The following is a 14,510-nucleotide window of genomic DNA, read 5'->3' as shown; positions in this document are numbered from 1 at the left end:
AGAACTCATCACTCAGATGATACTTTTATTTCTTCATCTATTCTTACACTCTTTTTTATTAAAAATTTAAACTTTTCCAACCCTGGAGTTTGTAGAAAGAGCAATACAATGATTTCTTCAAAATAAAGTGTTTGAAAGGATTCAGAGATGTTTCTTAAAGCAAACCTCAGTGTTGAGAGTAAATTCTCAGTGTTGGTCTGTCAGTGCCGTATGAACTGGAGTATGTGTCCATCTTAAATTAAAAGTGGCAGGGCTGTATTGTTAGAAACTTTATTGTGCTCTTACTCTAATGACTGTTAATGTAAGGTGTTTTGGTGAGAAAGCCCCCCCCCCCCCCACTGAAAGCCTTCTACCCAAACCTTTCATCTTTAAAAGCCCTGCACACAGATGTTTTCAGTTACTGGATAATGAGACCTCTGTTGAGGCTGAATCTGGGTGGTTTGGGTTGTTGCCAAGAGGGGGATAGCGTACCTGTCAGATATTCCCAATATTTCAGACTCTGAATTACACCTAGGAGGCTGACGTGAATGTTTTTTTCCCCCCCACTTGGTTGCTCGTTATTACTGTGTGAACGCTAACAAAACAAAATGGGAGAGTTGTCAATCAAGCACATCCACCCACTCCTGAGAGGAGGCCTAATCAGGCAAATAAATGAAAGCACCTGTGTGGGTGAACCATGGCGTGACAATGCAATTATTATTATTAGCATCACACAGGTGTAAAAAGCATTTCATCCTCTAGTGTTTTGACCGAAGACCAGATGAACAGCATTCACTGCAGAGAGAGGTTAAATCTGTGTTCCACCGCCTCTGATGCTCTTAAAAGCTTCGACTTCAACAGTAGTTTAAATGGACTGAATTATTCTCATGCTCACAGTCACACTGAGTAGACAGCAGGTCATGTCAGATTCAGAGGACGAATCGGCAGAGAACAGCTGCTCAAGCGATGGGCTTTGAAGTGCATGGGTCTTTGTGCATGTAAACGTGTTTATGAGACAGATAGCAAAGCGTGTGTGGCTTATTTTTTTATTATTTTTTTTTAACTAATACAAATAACATATACAACATGTAACATACAGTGCATATTATCACCAGTCCACCCCTTAGTAAACACACCCACACACACACACACACACACACACACACACACACACACATAAAGTAATCATATCAATGCTTAGAACAGAATTACATCATTAGAAAAATAATTCATTCACATGCTCCATTGGCCGTAGAGCCAGCACCCAGGTGTGGGTGGAGCAAACAGGCACAGCATAGGTTTACCGATAGTCCGTTCACCCCGCAACCCTTCTCAGTAGAGCATAGTATATAAGTTGTTTTGAGATAACTGAGGTTGTGCCCGTACACATGCATGCACAATCAAACATGACTTTTTTAATAATGTTTTTTATGAAAGATGATTTTGTTGTTTGTCTGATGCTCGTATTCCAACTTTTCTGTTTGTAATTTGTTCTAGGTGACTTGCTCTCCTACCTTGGAAACATTGACTAAAGTGTCAGTGCGTCAGAATGTTCGCTGTTTATGTTTGTATCGCAACAATTTGCTGTTTCAAAGATTTAATTACACTGCTATCAAAAGCAATTAAATGTCTGCTCTCCAGCTCTGGTAATGAGAGGTGTGGCTTTCAAATATGCATCAGTGACAACAGAAGTAAATCATAAATCAGCTTCTGACAGGGGCAGCTGCCATTTTGCCAGAGGGCAGATAAAAATGATACAACTCGAGCAACAAACAGTGGCTGAGAAGGAAAATGAGGATGAGATCAGATGGATGACAAAGATGTATTCTCACGATTGAACACTTCAGCAACAATAACATAGATGAAGACATCCACAGGCTTCTGGTATCAGTCTCTGGTTTTGTGATTGTACCATAAACTGTATGGATTGTACGCCAGCAGCTGGTGAGCACCAAACATGGTTGAAAACAGTTTCTCTTTCTGCCCTCTCTTTGGACTATCTATCTATCAGGTCTCAGACTTATTAGGTGTCAAATACGGTGTTCTTAATCATCACAGCTAGTCTCGCTTTCTTTTTGTCATTTTGAAAAATGAAAACCAGGAAATGCAGACCTTACTTTATTCCAGGTGATTAATTTCGCCTCCGCTGCTTATGCTAGGTTCAGGATTTGCTGATTGGCTCCCCGTAGGCAGTAGTGATTACAGTATTTCCACTGTTTGCTCATTCGATCAGATGTTCATATTCTCAACAGTTTATCACAGAAAGAACAGCACATAAATGCGTAAATAAATGATACCTAGATGTGGGCAAAGGAGAATGAGATGTTTTATGTCCAAAATGCCAATTAAGTGAATTATTCAGCCTGCGTGCTTCTACTAGATCAGCTTTATTCCAAATAATATGCCGAAACCATGGGAAATGTTCTTGTTCTCTTTTTCAGTGGGAGTTAGATGAGAGGATCAACATTATTTGCACCTCTATGCATTCAGTACAGAGAGAGCTAGCTTTGCGCTGGAAGTCGTAAGAGACAGCTAGCTCAGCTCCACTGGATGTGCCTTCTGCTAAGACAGCTCTAAAGCTGAATTTATTAGTAGCTAGCTAGCCAGTTAACAAGATACATTACATAAGGAAGACATTTCCTTATGAGGCCAGCCCTTTCCTAATTTCCCATTGTTGTGCTAAGCTAAAAATATGTCCCGGTCCAAACAAGGAGTCCAGTTCTTTGTGTTATTTTGCTCTATTCTCTTTATATTCTGGTTCTCTCTTAAAATGAGTGGTATACTGTGGGGGATTTTTCTTTGCCTGGTTCTCCTAATAGTTGAACAAGTTCATATTTTACACACACTGACATGACATTTAAATGACTCATAACTCAGCCATTGTCAGACTCCTGCAGCTGCTGCTCTATTTCATCCACATCCCTGGCCTCACCTGTTTACATCTGCTTTCATATGGTAATGAGTATATACAGTTCTAAACAAAATGTATGTCTGTGTTGCAGTCTGCTATAAAAGAGGATCTAGTCCGCCAAATGGAAACCTATCACCCACCTGGCTTGATCGTCAATCAAGCTGTAATTCAGATTGCTATGCAGCCAAAGGTATTGGAACAGCCCAGTCCACTCGGGGGACATGTTTTCCTCTTTCAACAGGACAGGAAAAGTGTGGTCCTTAGAGGTAGGTTTCTTTCGTTTGGTGTCAAGATCTTGAAAGACCTGCACAGAGTTCTGACATTAACCCCAGGAAGTGGAGCAGACTGCGGGGCCAGGTACATCAGTGACCCAACCTCACAAATGCTCTTGTACTGGAGCTGAAATGGAGCAAGTTTACCACCTTCCTACAGTGAAGTCGTTTATACCAGCATAATGCTCACTGTTTTAAGTGATATTAAAAAAAAAAAAGACATGCTGTGTTATGGTATGGCTGTATTTTGTTCTATTGTGTATGAGTTTCTCTCCTTTATTTCTTGCTTTCCTCTTACCTCTATCTGATTTATAAACACTGCTGTGGACAAAGCATGATAGCAGAAAAACAGGATAAATTGACAGGTTTAATCAATAGTATTCTTCAGCTCCTTCCTTGCCTACCTTTCCTTTAGCCCAGAGCAGATGTTCCTTCTGCTGCCTCTGGGTCCAGACAGAGCCTGGGGACTGTGGCTCCACACAAACACCATTATATCCTCTCTCAGTTCTCCTCTCGTCTTCATCTCTTCCCATCCCTGTCTCTCTCTTCCTTTCACCTCTTCATTTTCTCCTCCACTCTCCTCCCTCCAACCGTTTCCAGCCCAGGTGGTGGACTGTGGAATCATATCCTCATTACTGGCCTGTCTATATGACGCCTCGCGGCATTCTCTGCCAATCCATGTAAGTGATCATTTCTCACAAAGTGCCGCGGGAGGTAAAGGAGGAGAAGAGAAAACCAAAGCTGGAGGCTTAATGCTCTCAATGTATCTCACATCTGTGCTTGTCAGAGTTCCTCTAAAACAGAAAGGGAGCGAGTAATATGCATGCCACTTTCACAAAGCTGGGCTACAAACAAATTGCAGTGTATAACAAATTACAGATGGCATTATTTTTATGACAAACAATGTTAGCACAACAGAGTGGGAGAGCTAAAATGAGATTCACAGCAGCGCCCTGTGTAATACCACATTGTATAAAAACATCAAGCTCCAATTTGATCTGTATGAGGACATTGAAAGAAAGAGGAGGGACAGGGAAATCAATATGTGGCCACACAGCTTTAATGACACTTAAAGTATTAGATGAGCCAGGTAAAGAAAATCTACCTGACTTCAGATGTTATTATTCTATCCTAGCCTAAAAGCTGATCTGAGATTTAGAGCTCAGGGTCTAAATGTCATGGTTCTCAGACACTACAATGACACTAAATGTTTGTCAGTTCATTAAAATAAAGACTGAGCAGAGCACTTGTCTCCCAATCAATACTCTGAAGCTACCTCATTGCGCCTCATATATGATCAATTTGCCACAGAGCATTACAGCCGAACTTCACCTCCATTGCTTCTACACTCTGGCACCAAACAAGCTTTCACGCCTGTCACAGGGAGTTGAACCAAAGTGGTGGATGAATAACTCAGCTGAATTTTCCCAACAGCAGCTGCAGCTGTGCAGAAACAACATATGCTGGCTGCTTTGTACAAACAATGTGATAGAGTGAGGGTGCAACATTTTTCATAAGGTTAAAGTGAAAATCTATCTTTTGACTGTTAACAATTATCTGCTGTCGACTTGAATGGTGGTTGTAAAGGTGGTTGCTTGTATTTTCTTCACTGAACAGACATGGTCACCTTGAGCTGAGCCACTTACAAAGTGACAAGTTTTCATGGTGGGAAAACACGTCCATGGAAACACAGCTCAAATCACTCCATTTCTGTATCCGTCTATATGCTTGTTATGTATTACAGATCACTGCTGCGACAAGCTCTTCAACAATAAACACTGCTGACAATGTTTTTTTTTTTTTTTTGTTTTGTTTATCAGACATCTGAAGTGTCTGCTTTGGTGAGTGTCTGTCTCACTCTCAATCTGCTTTGTCACAGAGCAGTGTCAATATTTCTCAAGCAATACTGCATTTTCATGCCTCTACTTATTGAATCTGGACTGTCAAACATGATAAGTCCAAATCTATAGGTAATCAAAATGTTTGGTTGTGCTGACTGTGTTAGAAAGATGTCATCTGGTGACTAAAAGTCCTCAACTTTTATCATATCTCTTTTTAAAACTTTCACTACCAACTACTTACTACACATCTAAATGACATCTGGCCTAACTTTTAGTATTCAATAATTCATTTTTATTACCTCTAAATAAAATGTGCTATTGTCACAGACATTGTCATAGATTGGACTAATGGATATTCCTAATCATCTTTCTTATATTCTCTAATGTTTTACTGTGTCCAATTTGGATTATTATTACCACGCAGGCTAAAAACCTCTCCTCCAGCTCTTGAGCGAATCACTGATGTAAAGCTAATGAACAAGTTATCAGGCCATGAAGTCCAGTTCTGAATAAAACTGTCTGAAATATCCCCAGTGATGTCCAGTATTTGAAATATGCCCCAGCTCTGCTTCAGTCCCTGTCTGAATCTGTTAAGATGCCATTCCATTAAACTCCAACCAGTTTACAATACAGAATGAGATCTTTGCTGAACACAGAGCAGAGTTCAGTCGCCACAACCAAAACGTATTATCTACCATTAGTATGAGCATATGCAATCCGAACAAGTCTTCCAAAAACAACAATATGTTCCCCCAACACACCAGTCTGCTATCTGTCTCTATTCATCTACTGGTCTATTTGTCTGTTGTCTCTTTGTATTGCTTGTTTGACTCTAGTCTGCTTGCTTTTCTGCCTCTGTTTATTTCTCATTTCCCTTCCGCACTTCTCTTCTCAAATTATGTTACTGGAAGACTACATATTCATGCAAATGGAAATCAATAACATGGTGAAGCTGTACTGTAATTACAGAGCATCTATCATGACATCGCTGCTTGAAATTGCAAAGAAATAATGACGTTTTCCTCTTATTAAAATGCTGAGTGTCAGGTAAAAGTGTTTAAGCCATCTCTGTGGTCACAAATATTTGCTGTGGTGAAATATGTTGGACCTGCAGCTCATTGGAGTGAAATGCCAAGTCTGGGCTTCATGGAAGCATCTATGCGTCCTGAGGCGGTGGTCAGGATAAAATGGGCTTTACTCAGCACCAATTTAATCCTGCTAAGAGCTGCTGTCTCACAGCATTTCAATTTTTCACGGGAAGAGGCCACAGGAAAAGGTCGATATAGTCGGGGGAATGTTCTGCTGATTATTAAAATGGTTACCTTTAAATAGTTGTGATGATGGTAGCAAAATATTTTTTTTCCCACTATTTTCTCTACACAGGCCAGTATTTATGTGCATTAAGCTGTACTTGACTGAGTGGGTAAGTGAGGAAATAGCTGAAAATAAATCCTGTAAAAGTTAATGTTAACATTTAGGATTTGTATATAATTTTCTAAACCAATTAGCCATTTTCATGCTAGAGCAGCCAGAACTTAAATCAAAGACTGGTCGGTGGTAGACTTGATTCTGCATTTGTGGAACATTTATTTGCAATGCACCTGCAATTATGCCTCATTTGGAGACAAGACCTAAAGCCTCGATGACTCGAGCCTTGAAGCAGATGATAAGACGCTAAGTATATCTTTGGTGAGATTTAATCAATGCATTGATCAGTTGCTCATTAAGAAAACCAGAAATAAGCCTACAGGAGCCAGCTCAAAGCACCTAATCTACGCCAACCCTGCAAACAAAATCCAGGTGGATTAGCGGAGTTTCATTAGGAAGGTCATTAAAATGTATAGATTAATTTCACACACTGTTTAACCTGAGTTGGTGAAAAGGGTTGTCTCTTTGTGAAATAAACACAGGAGCCCAGGAGGTTCATTAAGCCTGTGACTAATCCCAGCAAATCCACCCTTCCCTGAGCTCTCTAACCTCACTCCTAAATAATAGTGACACCTGGAGCACCAAGACATTTGTCCTTGTTGCCTCCTTTTCCTCCCAGCCTGTCACTCGCAGAAGGGCTCATCTGCTTGGGTTGCAATATTGGAACCTCAGCCAACATAGATGAACTAGCCAAATGTTCTTTCCTGGGGGAACCGATACACCAAATGCCATAGTGTTTTTTCATATTTAAATCTACAGTCTATTCAAGTGTGAAGAGAAGGCGGTATGTGTCAGTATGTGCCATAACCCTGTATTATCAGGAATCTCCTTTACTGTTGTGATCTCCTTGTTAAATAATATGCTTTTTCCAGATGTAGCCTGAACATCACTGCAGTTTGTGATCAAGGATTACCTCCTAGTTTGATGTGTCTTCCATAAAATATCACTTTTGTGAAAGGCAACAATGAACTCTGTCTAAATACATGATTAGGCGGTAAACTTGTGGACTGTGGAGCATCAGAGCGTAATCATGCCCAACAAATCAAGGGTCAAAGTCCACACTCGACTTTAGAAAGCAGTTGAACCAAACAATCATACCTCAAGGTCTAACTGTTCTGGAGATTTCAATCATACCACACGATCTTCATCAGATGGAGTTGGAGATGGAGCCATGTTGTCATTGTGGATGGAGCCATGTTGTCATTGTGGATGTTCAAAACTCCATGTCTTTCCTTTGTACATATACAGTACACTTTTGTGCAAACATGAAATATGTGTGCTGAATATTTGGACTATAGATCCTTTACTCTCTTTACCACAATGAATTCTGACATGCTGTATAATACATGACAAGCAATGGCAAACCTAATACATATGAAGGTTGCATTTTTCAGTAAAGTGTGGCAGGATGCAGAGGGTTACAGATTTCACTGCTGAGACTTGGAGGATTTATATTTATCCCCTCAGAGGCAAATCTATCTAATATGACAGTTTAATCCTCTTAGAGACGTATTAGCTGTGATCAAAGAAAGGACTTCAGCATTCAAAGTTTCCCAATGTTTTTGCCACTGTCTAGTACCTAACAGAAAGCATAACCCCCACCAGCTGATTGTTTTATCCCTCCTAAATCCCTCTGGAATGTAACCTGGTATGAAATATTTTATTTACATACATTTCTGAATAGCCGTTTATTTTTAGCATTGTCTCCAAAAAATAGCTGTATGACACGGTTATATTTTCCACAATCTTTAAAATAGAATCTAAAACCAAATTTTTCCCTTCAGAAAGATGCATTGATGGAGTCATCAAGCGGGATATTGGGTTCAGGGCTTCTGGCTAGATCTTCTATGGCATATGAAGACAATTAGGGAGCTGATTTTAATGGCTTTGATTGTGGCAGTTAGGACTGAGAGCAAAGCCTGCAGCCCTGCAAGTTGGTTGTAGAGAGAAAAAACTGGGCTGGATATTTAAGGTTCTTTAATTGGGACCACAGACAACAGCAGGTGGGGATGGAGACATTAATGATTTGGTCTGGTATCCTGCACAGAAGCCTAATCCTTTAAAAGATCTCTCTGATGTCTGAGGTTCAATATAGTTCTAAAACTGAAGTTCATCAAACAACTTCTACACAATAGGAACAGGTAATGCACTATAAAGTGATGCTGTATATGTATATGAACCAACCTGTGTAATAGCTGCCTAAAGGCGTGTCTACAGAATCAATGGGAGAGTTATAAACATAAGACTGAATATAAAAGTGATTTTTCTCTTCTTTTTATTCAAACACTTCACAGTCCTGTGCTGGGATTAGATTAGATAAGTAATTAAATTCAATGCCTGCAACACTATCCTTCTAGGAGTTTTATCTGGAAGTAAAGATGAAAGACAAATATGCAGATAAAAAGACAATCATAGTCTCTCAATGCAGAGCTTGTACCTGTGTCAGGATTGGCATATCTCCATGTCTGACAGTAAGTTTTCTAGTCTACCATCTGATGTGAAATGACCACCAGGTAGGAGTTGTAGAGGTGTAGAAAAGCAGTTTCTTCCTCCAGGCAAGACTCACCCTTTTTGTCTTACAGAGGAGATGTGTTTAATCAGACCAGCCTTCGACTCACTCACATGAGTAGACAAAAGGGCAGGTAGAGGTGCAAACCTGCATACAAAAGAAGAAGAATGTGTAAAAGCCATCCTCTGTTCATTTTAGTGTGTGGTGAACTACACTTTATACCCACAATCATCAGCACTGACCTTTTTCAATCAGTGCTTCATTTACCTTTAAACTTTTAAAGTTGCTCAGATCTCGGACAAAACTACACTCTCAGGATTCTTATGGTGATGAATGATGGAGTGTACCTGTGTGGGTGGGTGGGTGCACAGTGTAATGTGATGAAAGCATCACTATCAGGTGTTACTTCCAAGGCTTTATTTGACCTTTTGCCAAAGACGTATATAACTGCATCGGATGAATAATGGGATAAACAGAAGCAAAAAAAACATAATCCATGATCCACACTGAGTATCTGGCCCTGCCCACCACAGCCCATTTAAGGGAGGCTGGAAGGTCTCTCTTACACACACAGCCAGTCCTCCAACTGCTCGTTTCTGTTTGTTGTTCAGAGGATGTAGGTCTGGTAATCCTGTTTTTGATTTTTGTTTGTCAGTTTAATTATTATCTGTTTTTGGTTAGTTCAGGGGGAGATGCTCTGCAGTCTACAGTCCACTGCCTGGCTGACCAAGACTCCCTCCATTCTTTTGTTCCCTCTGGCCAGCCTCCAGACTCTTTTGGTTTTGGTTAAGTTTTGTTGTTGTTTGTAAATGAAATAATAATTAGTTTAATTGAAATCTGAGTATGGACACAAGGTCGAGCCAAATATCTTGTTGAGGCCGTAACACCTATTTTTAAAAACCACTACCAAGGCATTCTGGGGTCTGTGTTGTGGCTTTGACCAGTGTGTATTCTCCATAGTGTGATGACCCCTGGGGTCCTTTTATTAACCTGTCTCTCTTTGTCTGCAGGAAGCTAACTGGTACATCGGGAACACCTGTGTGTTCCACGCCTCCTGACCTCTTGCTCCTCTCTGCAGGCACATCACATTTTGGGTTTGGTGATGCTGTCTTAGTTTGATCCCCATGCTTCATTCTGCACCTTACAACCCCTACATGCACAAACCTCACTCATGCACACCATACACTACTGATTCTACTGATTTCTATGTCTCATATTCTGACGATTTGGCATCTTAATTTGTTTTTTAATTGTTTTTTTTTGTTCTTATTAATTCCAACCATGGTGTGTCTCCCTGTTGTTGTGGCCACTAGAGCCATAGTCATAACAATAGAAAAGAATAGTCAGACAATTATCAGCCAGCATGAACCTGATTTTACACAGGAAACACTTGTGCAGATGTTTAAATGGCTGCAGAAGAGGGAAACTGAGAAAACTGTGCTGAACTTGATGGTACTGTCTTACAAAACAAAAGTAGAACAGTCACTGTCAAATGTGTACATAAAACTGAGGACTCTCGAGTTTCTAGATTAAATACTTGACACACAACACGCACAGTATGCACAGTTCACTCTCCATCTGATGTAAACTGTGTGAGTGACCTAACTATATTAGAGCATTTCATAGATGCAAACAGAAGAGGCTTCGAGGTTTCACACATGCCAGCGTGTATAATTAATGAATGGACCTCTTTGTTGGTTATTCTCAGACTCAGAGGACTGCCATAGAATGCTGTTCTGTTAAAGAGGACTTACATCCAAATTGCCCTGGTGTATTTGATGAAAAGCACATTTACATTCAGATACCTATGTGCGTGACTTGGGAAAACATTTGGGAATTACAGGGGGCAAATCTCAGTCATGGTGATGGCTGATGTTGGTTCCTGCATGTCACTGTGAGTGCCCAGGGGAGGGCATCAAGTGCTGCGGTCTCTCTGCTCGTTCCAACTTTAAGAAACCCTTGAACCTCATTTGCAGCAGCATCTTCTTCAATCAGATATAATGGCAGGTGCGCAGTTTGAAATTAGCATTTCCCCCTTTGAAAGAAAGAAAGACAAAGATACTTGGAAAGACTTCATTGCTTTGAGAGCCATGGCAAGTCTACAAAAATAAATGAATGTCTGTCAGGTTCTCATTGCTACATGGACCATTTGATTTTCTTCCACACTGATCGCATCCTCCTCTCATTTCACTGTGCCATTACAGAAGAGGACTCTCTGAAACACTTCATCACAGTTCCTGCAATAAGTGTCGCATCTTGACATTTGAAACTCCTATTTGTATGTTTTGTTTACATGTCAGCGTGTTAATTTACAGTCACAACCCAGACTAACAAAGCCATAGAGCCCTTACTTTAATCTTACTTTTGAGGGCATTGAATTGCCAACAAAAATGCCAAGGGTCCAGCAGGGAGATGGGGTTCATGAATTTTTCATGCGCTCCCTAATGTCAGACACCCTCAGTGGTGGAGAGACCGGTGATCTCCACTGTTGAAGAAAATGTTGTGATTAATTCCTTAGCACTGCAGCCTTCCCACGATAACATGAACTATCCTTTTGAAGGCATGACGCTGTAAAATCAATAGCACTTTGAAAATTTAGTCACAGACTGAAAGGAATGTGACACTGAGTATTGCCGCTGTCCATTCACTGTTTTCTCTCCCTGGATGAAAAAAAGCTTAGTATTATTGCTTTTAACCTATAACAACCAATGTCTCCATGAGACACTGGATACCCATAGCTGACTTTATTGCATAAGTTTTTAAGCTGCTACATCTGAGAATGAACTCCACCTTTGTGCACAATACATTTGCTTGGTTCCTACCAGCTTCTGAACAACATTCACAAAACATGACAATTTGGAAATAGGGTACACATTCTCAAATGTATTATTCTTCAAATGTATAAGCCTGTTTGATGTTATATTGTATATAACAGTGAGTCATTCATCAACAATGATGGGATGTCAAATACAAATTAAGGCTGAGCAAACTTTTCTCCACAGACACAAAAATCACTTGATTTGAATTGAATTTGATTGGGAGCACGTTTAAGACTTTAATGGAACCATCAGTCATCTATGATTGATTGGAAATTGCTTCAGTGCATGCTCCCAAAACAAAGGAAGAGGGCCACAACATGCATAACAAAACGCTGACAGTGATGAAATGTCTAATTCTACATTCTGTATCTGGTAATTTAATCTCATGAAATATTTGGTCCAACCTGTTCTAGATCTGTGTGTGCAAGAGGGGAAGAGGAAAAACATTCCACTGACGACATCCCTGTCTGTGGAGCTGCCAAAAAGCCAGCCCATCACTAACCCATGTAGGGCCAACACGGATATGTTGGCTGGGTCATTGCGTACATATTATAAATTCACAAGAGCACAGCACGCTCTCCATTTAGTTTTAGAAATGACTAAATTATTCTTCTTTGTGGAGACGCTCCTTTTAAACCCAGATGTCCTCTGCTGCAGATACCACAGTAACATTCAGTTAAACTTGGATGCCCGCAGTTCAGAGCAAGTGTCTAGAAAAGGTCATTATCTATTATTCATGCTTGAAGTCTTGAAGAGGAATACATGGTCTTCTAGAGATTACTTCTCTTCTCTGTTCTCTCCAGGTTTAAACAATGATTCATCACTGGAAGCACAAGGGAGAATAATAATGAATTATTGAGCTTCTCTTTTGCGCAGATTTCCGTCCCATGTGTATTGAGTCAGTATCATCACAAGAAAAATGAAAATGCTGCGATGAAAGTAGCTTTGGGAGCAAAATAAAGTAGTTTATTGTCTATGGTGTGAAGTGGCTATTAGTCTTAAGCTCAGTGTACTGCATGCTGATAGCATGGTAAGACTGTTTTGGGACTCATTTTTCTTTTCTTTGCACAGTTTTCCTGTTGGCATTAGAAACAATGTTCCGCAGTTTGTTTACTACACCATCCAGCCCAACTTGTTGAGTTGCATCACGGAAAAATAGCATCCATGTATTTTCAGCCAAAATTATTCTCCCACTAGATAAATGGGAGTATTTACTCTCACTGTCCCTCTGTGAGTGTTTGGTCTGTGAAAGCCAAATGTGTACAGATTGTGTATGCCATCCACTTCAATAGCCCCGCAATTATTGTTACCTTTTGTGAATTTTGTTGTGTCCACATCAATGAGGTCTTGATTGTTGGGTTGTTGTACTGAAGCTCATGATATTTTACAGCACTGTTCATATTTTGTCTTTCTTCTGTACATATACTCCGAGCAAAACCTCATAGTTTCAATGGATCCCGTACAAAGAAGTGCTTTTACTCCTGGTGGTGACCACATCGACCCATGCCACCATCGAGGTCAGTCAACCTTTATGTGTCAGCGGGGGCCTCGGTTTGAAACGATGCTGAGAAATAACACAGCTGACATCTCCCAGTTTGACTTTCGTCGGCTCCACCATTACCCGAACCCCTGCTGGTCATAAATGAAGGTCATTACAGCTCTGTTTCTCCTAAATTAACAAGCAAAGGTTGTCACAGGGTGAGAGTCACCTAAACTATTAATGCTTAAATTCACATGTGGGTGTTTGGACGAGGGCTGTAATCTTGGTGTTCGCTGAGAGGAATGCGATTCTTCTACAGTTTATTTTAAATCATACTTTTTCAAACACACATTGTGCTGTTTGTATTTTACTTCTGTGTTTGTTCAGATGATGAAGGGATGGCAGCTACTCCTTTCCCAGTCCATTTGCCCAGAAAAAAAGAAAGATCTCATAGGAAGAGCTGATGAAATTAGCAATTTAGCTGGATGTAGGCCATTTTCACTGGACCTTTAATTCGCATGGTTATTACTTTCAATAAGCCTGCTCATCTGCTAAGCTCAGGCTGAAAATCCTCGCCTTCTATCCTCTTCACTTTCGACTTATTCATAAGGGGTTGGACGACATTGTTATGAAATGGAACCATTTCATATTACTACGTTCCATTACTGTGTCTACATTCTATTACGACTCCCACCTGTGCTGCCCAGAAAGTCATTTATTTTTGACAGAGCAGGGAGAATGGAAGTCTGCAGTCTTAAAATGAGACATAAAATGAGCTCTTTTTAGTACCAGGCTGTGGATCTACCATCCACACAGGCTGTTCCTCTTCAAATCCAACAGGCCTTCTTTCTTTACTTACCGACTCATATTACAGTTTATATGATGTGTAGCACCTTGCCAATTTTGACGGAGAATCTCCTTTTTGGATTTTTATGGCATCTTACCACCTAATCTCTTGCTATCACTGTGTATTTCTTTCAGCATGCATTCTGTTAATTACAATAATTAAATTAAGGTTCAATTGTAATATTCCCCCCAGGGTTAATTGCTCTAGTAAGTAATGGGTAAGATAAGATTTTAAAACCTGGTATGTTATTTGGCTTTCATGGTGTTAATTAAAAAGACCATAATTCTCCAGAAGTCTCCTGATTTAACTCGTTATCTAATTATCAAAGTGGAAACATCTTTTTGACAGGATTGATTTCTCCATGTGTCCAGTTTATCAAATTAAAGAAGCGTTTCAGAAACAACTAAAATACATCAAATATTTA

Source organism: Trachinotus anak, unplaced genomic scaffold, assembly GCF_046630095.1.
Source record: "Trachinotus anak isolate AG129_WGS33_773 ecotype Australia unplaced genomic scaffold, CSIRO_AGI_Tana_v1 ptg000028l, whole genome shotgun sequence".
Lineage (NCBI taxonomy): Eukaryota > Metazoa > Chordata > Actinopteri > Carangiformes > Carangidae > Trachinotus > Trachinotus anak.
This window is presented reverse-complemented; position numbering follows the sequence as displayed.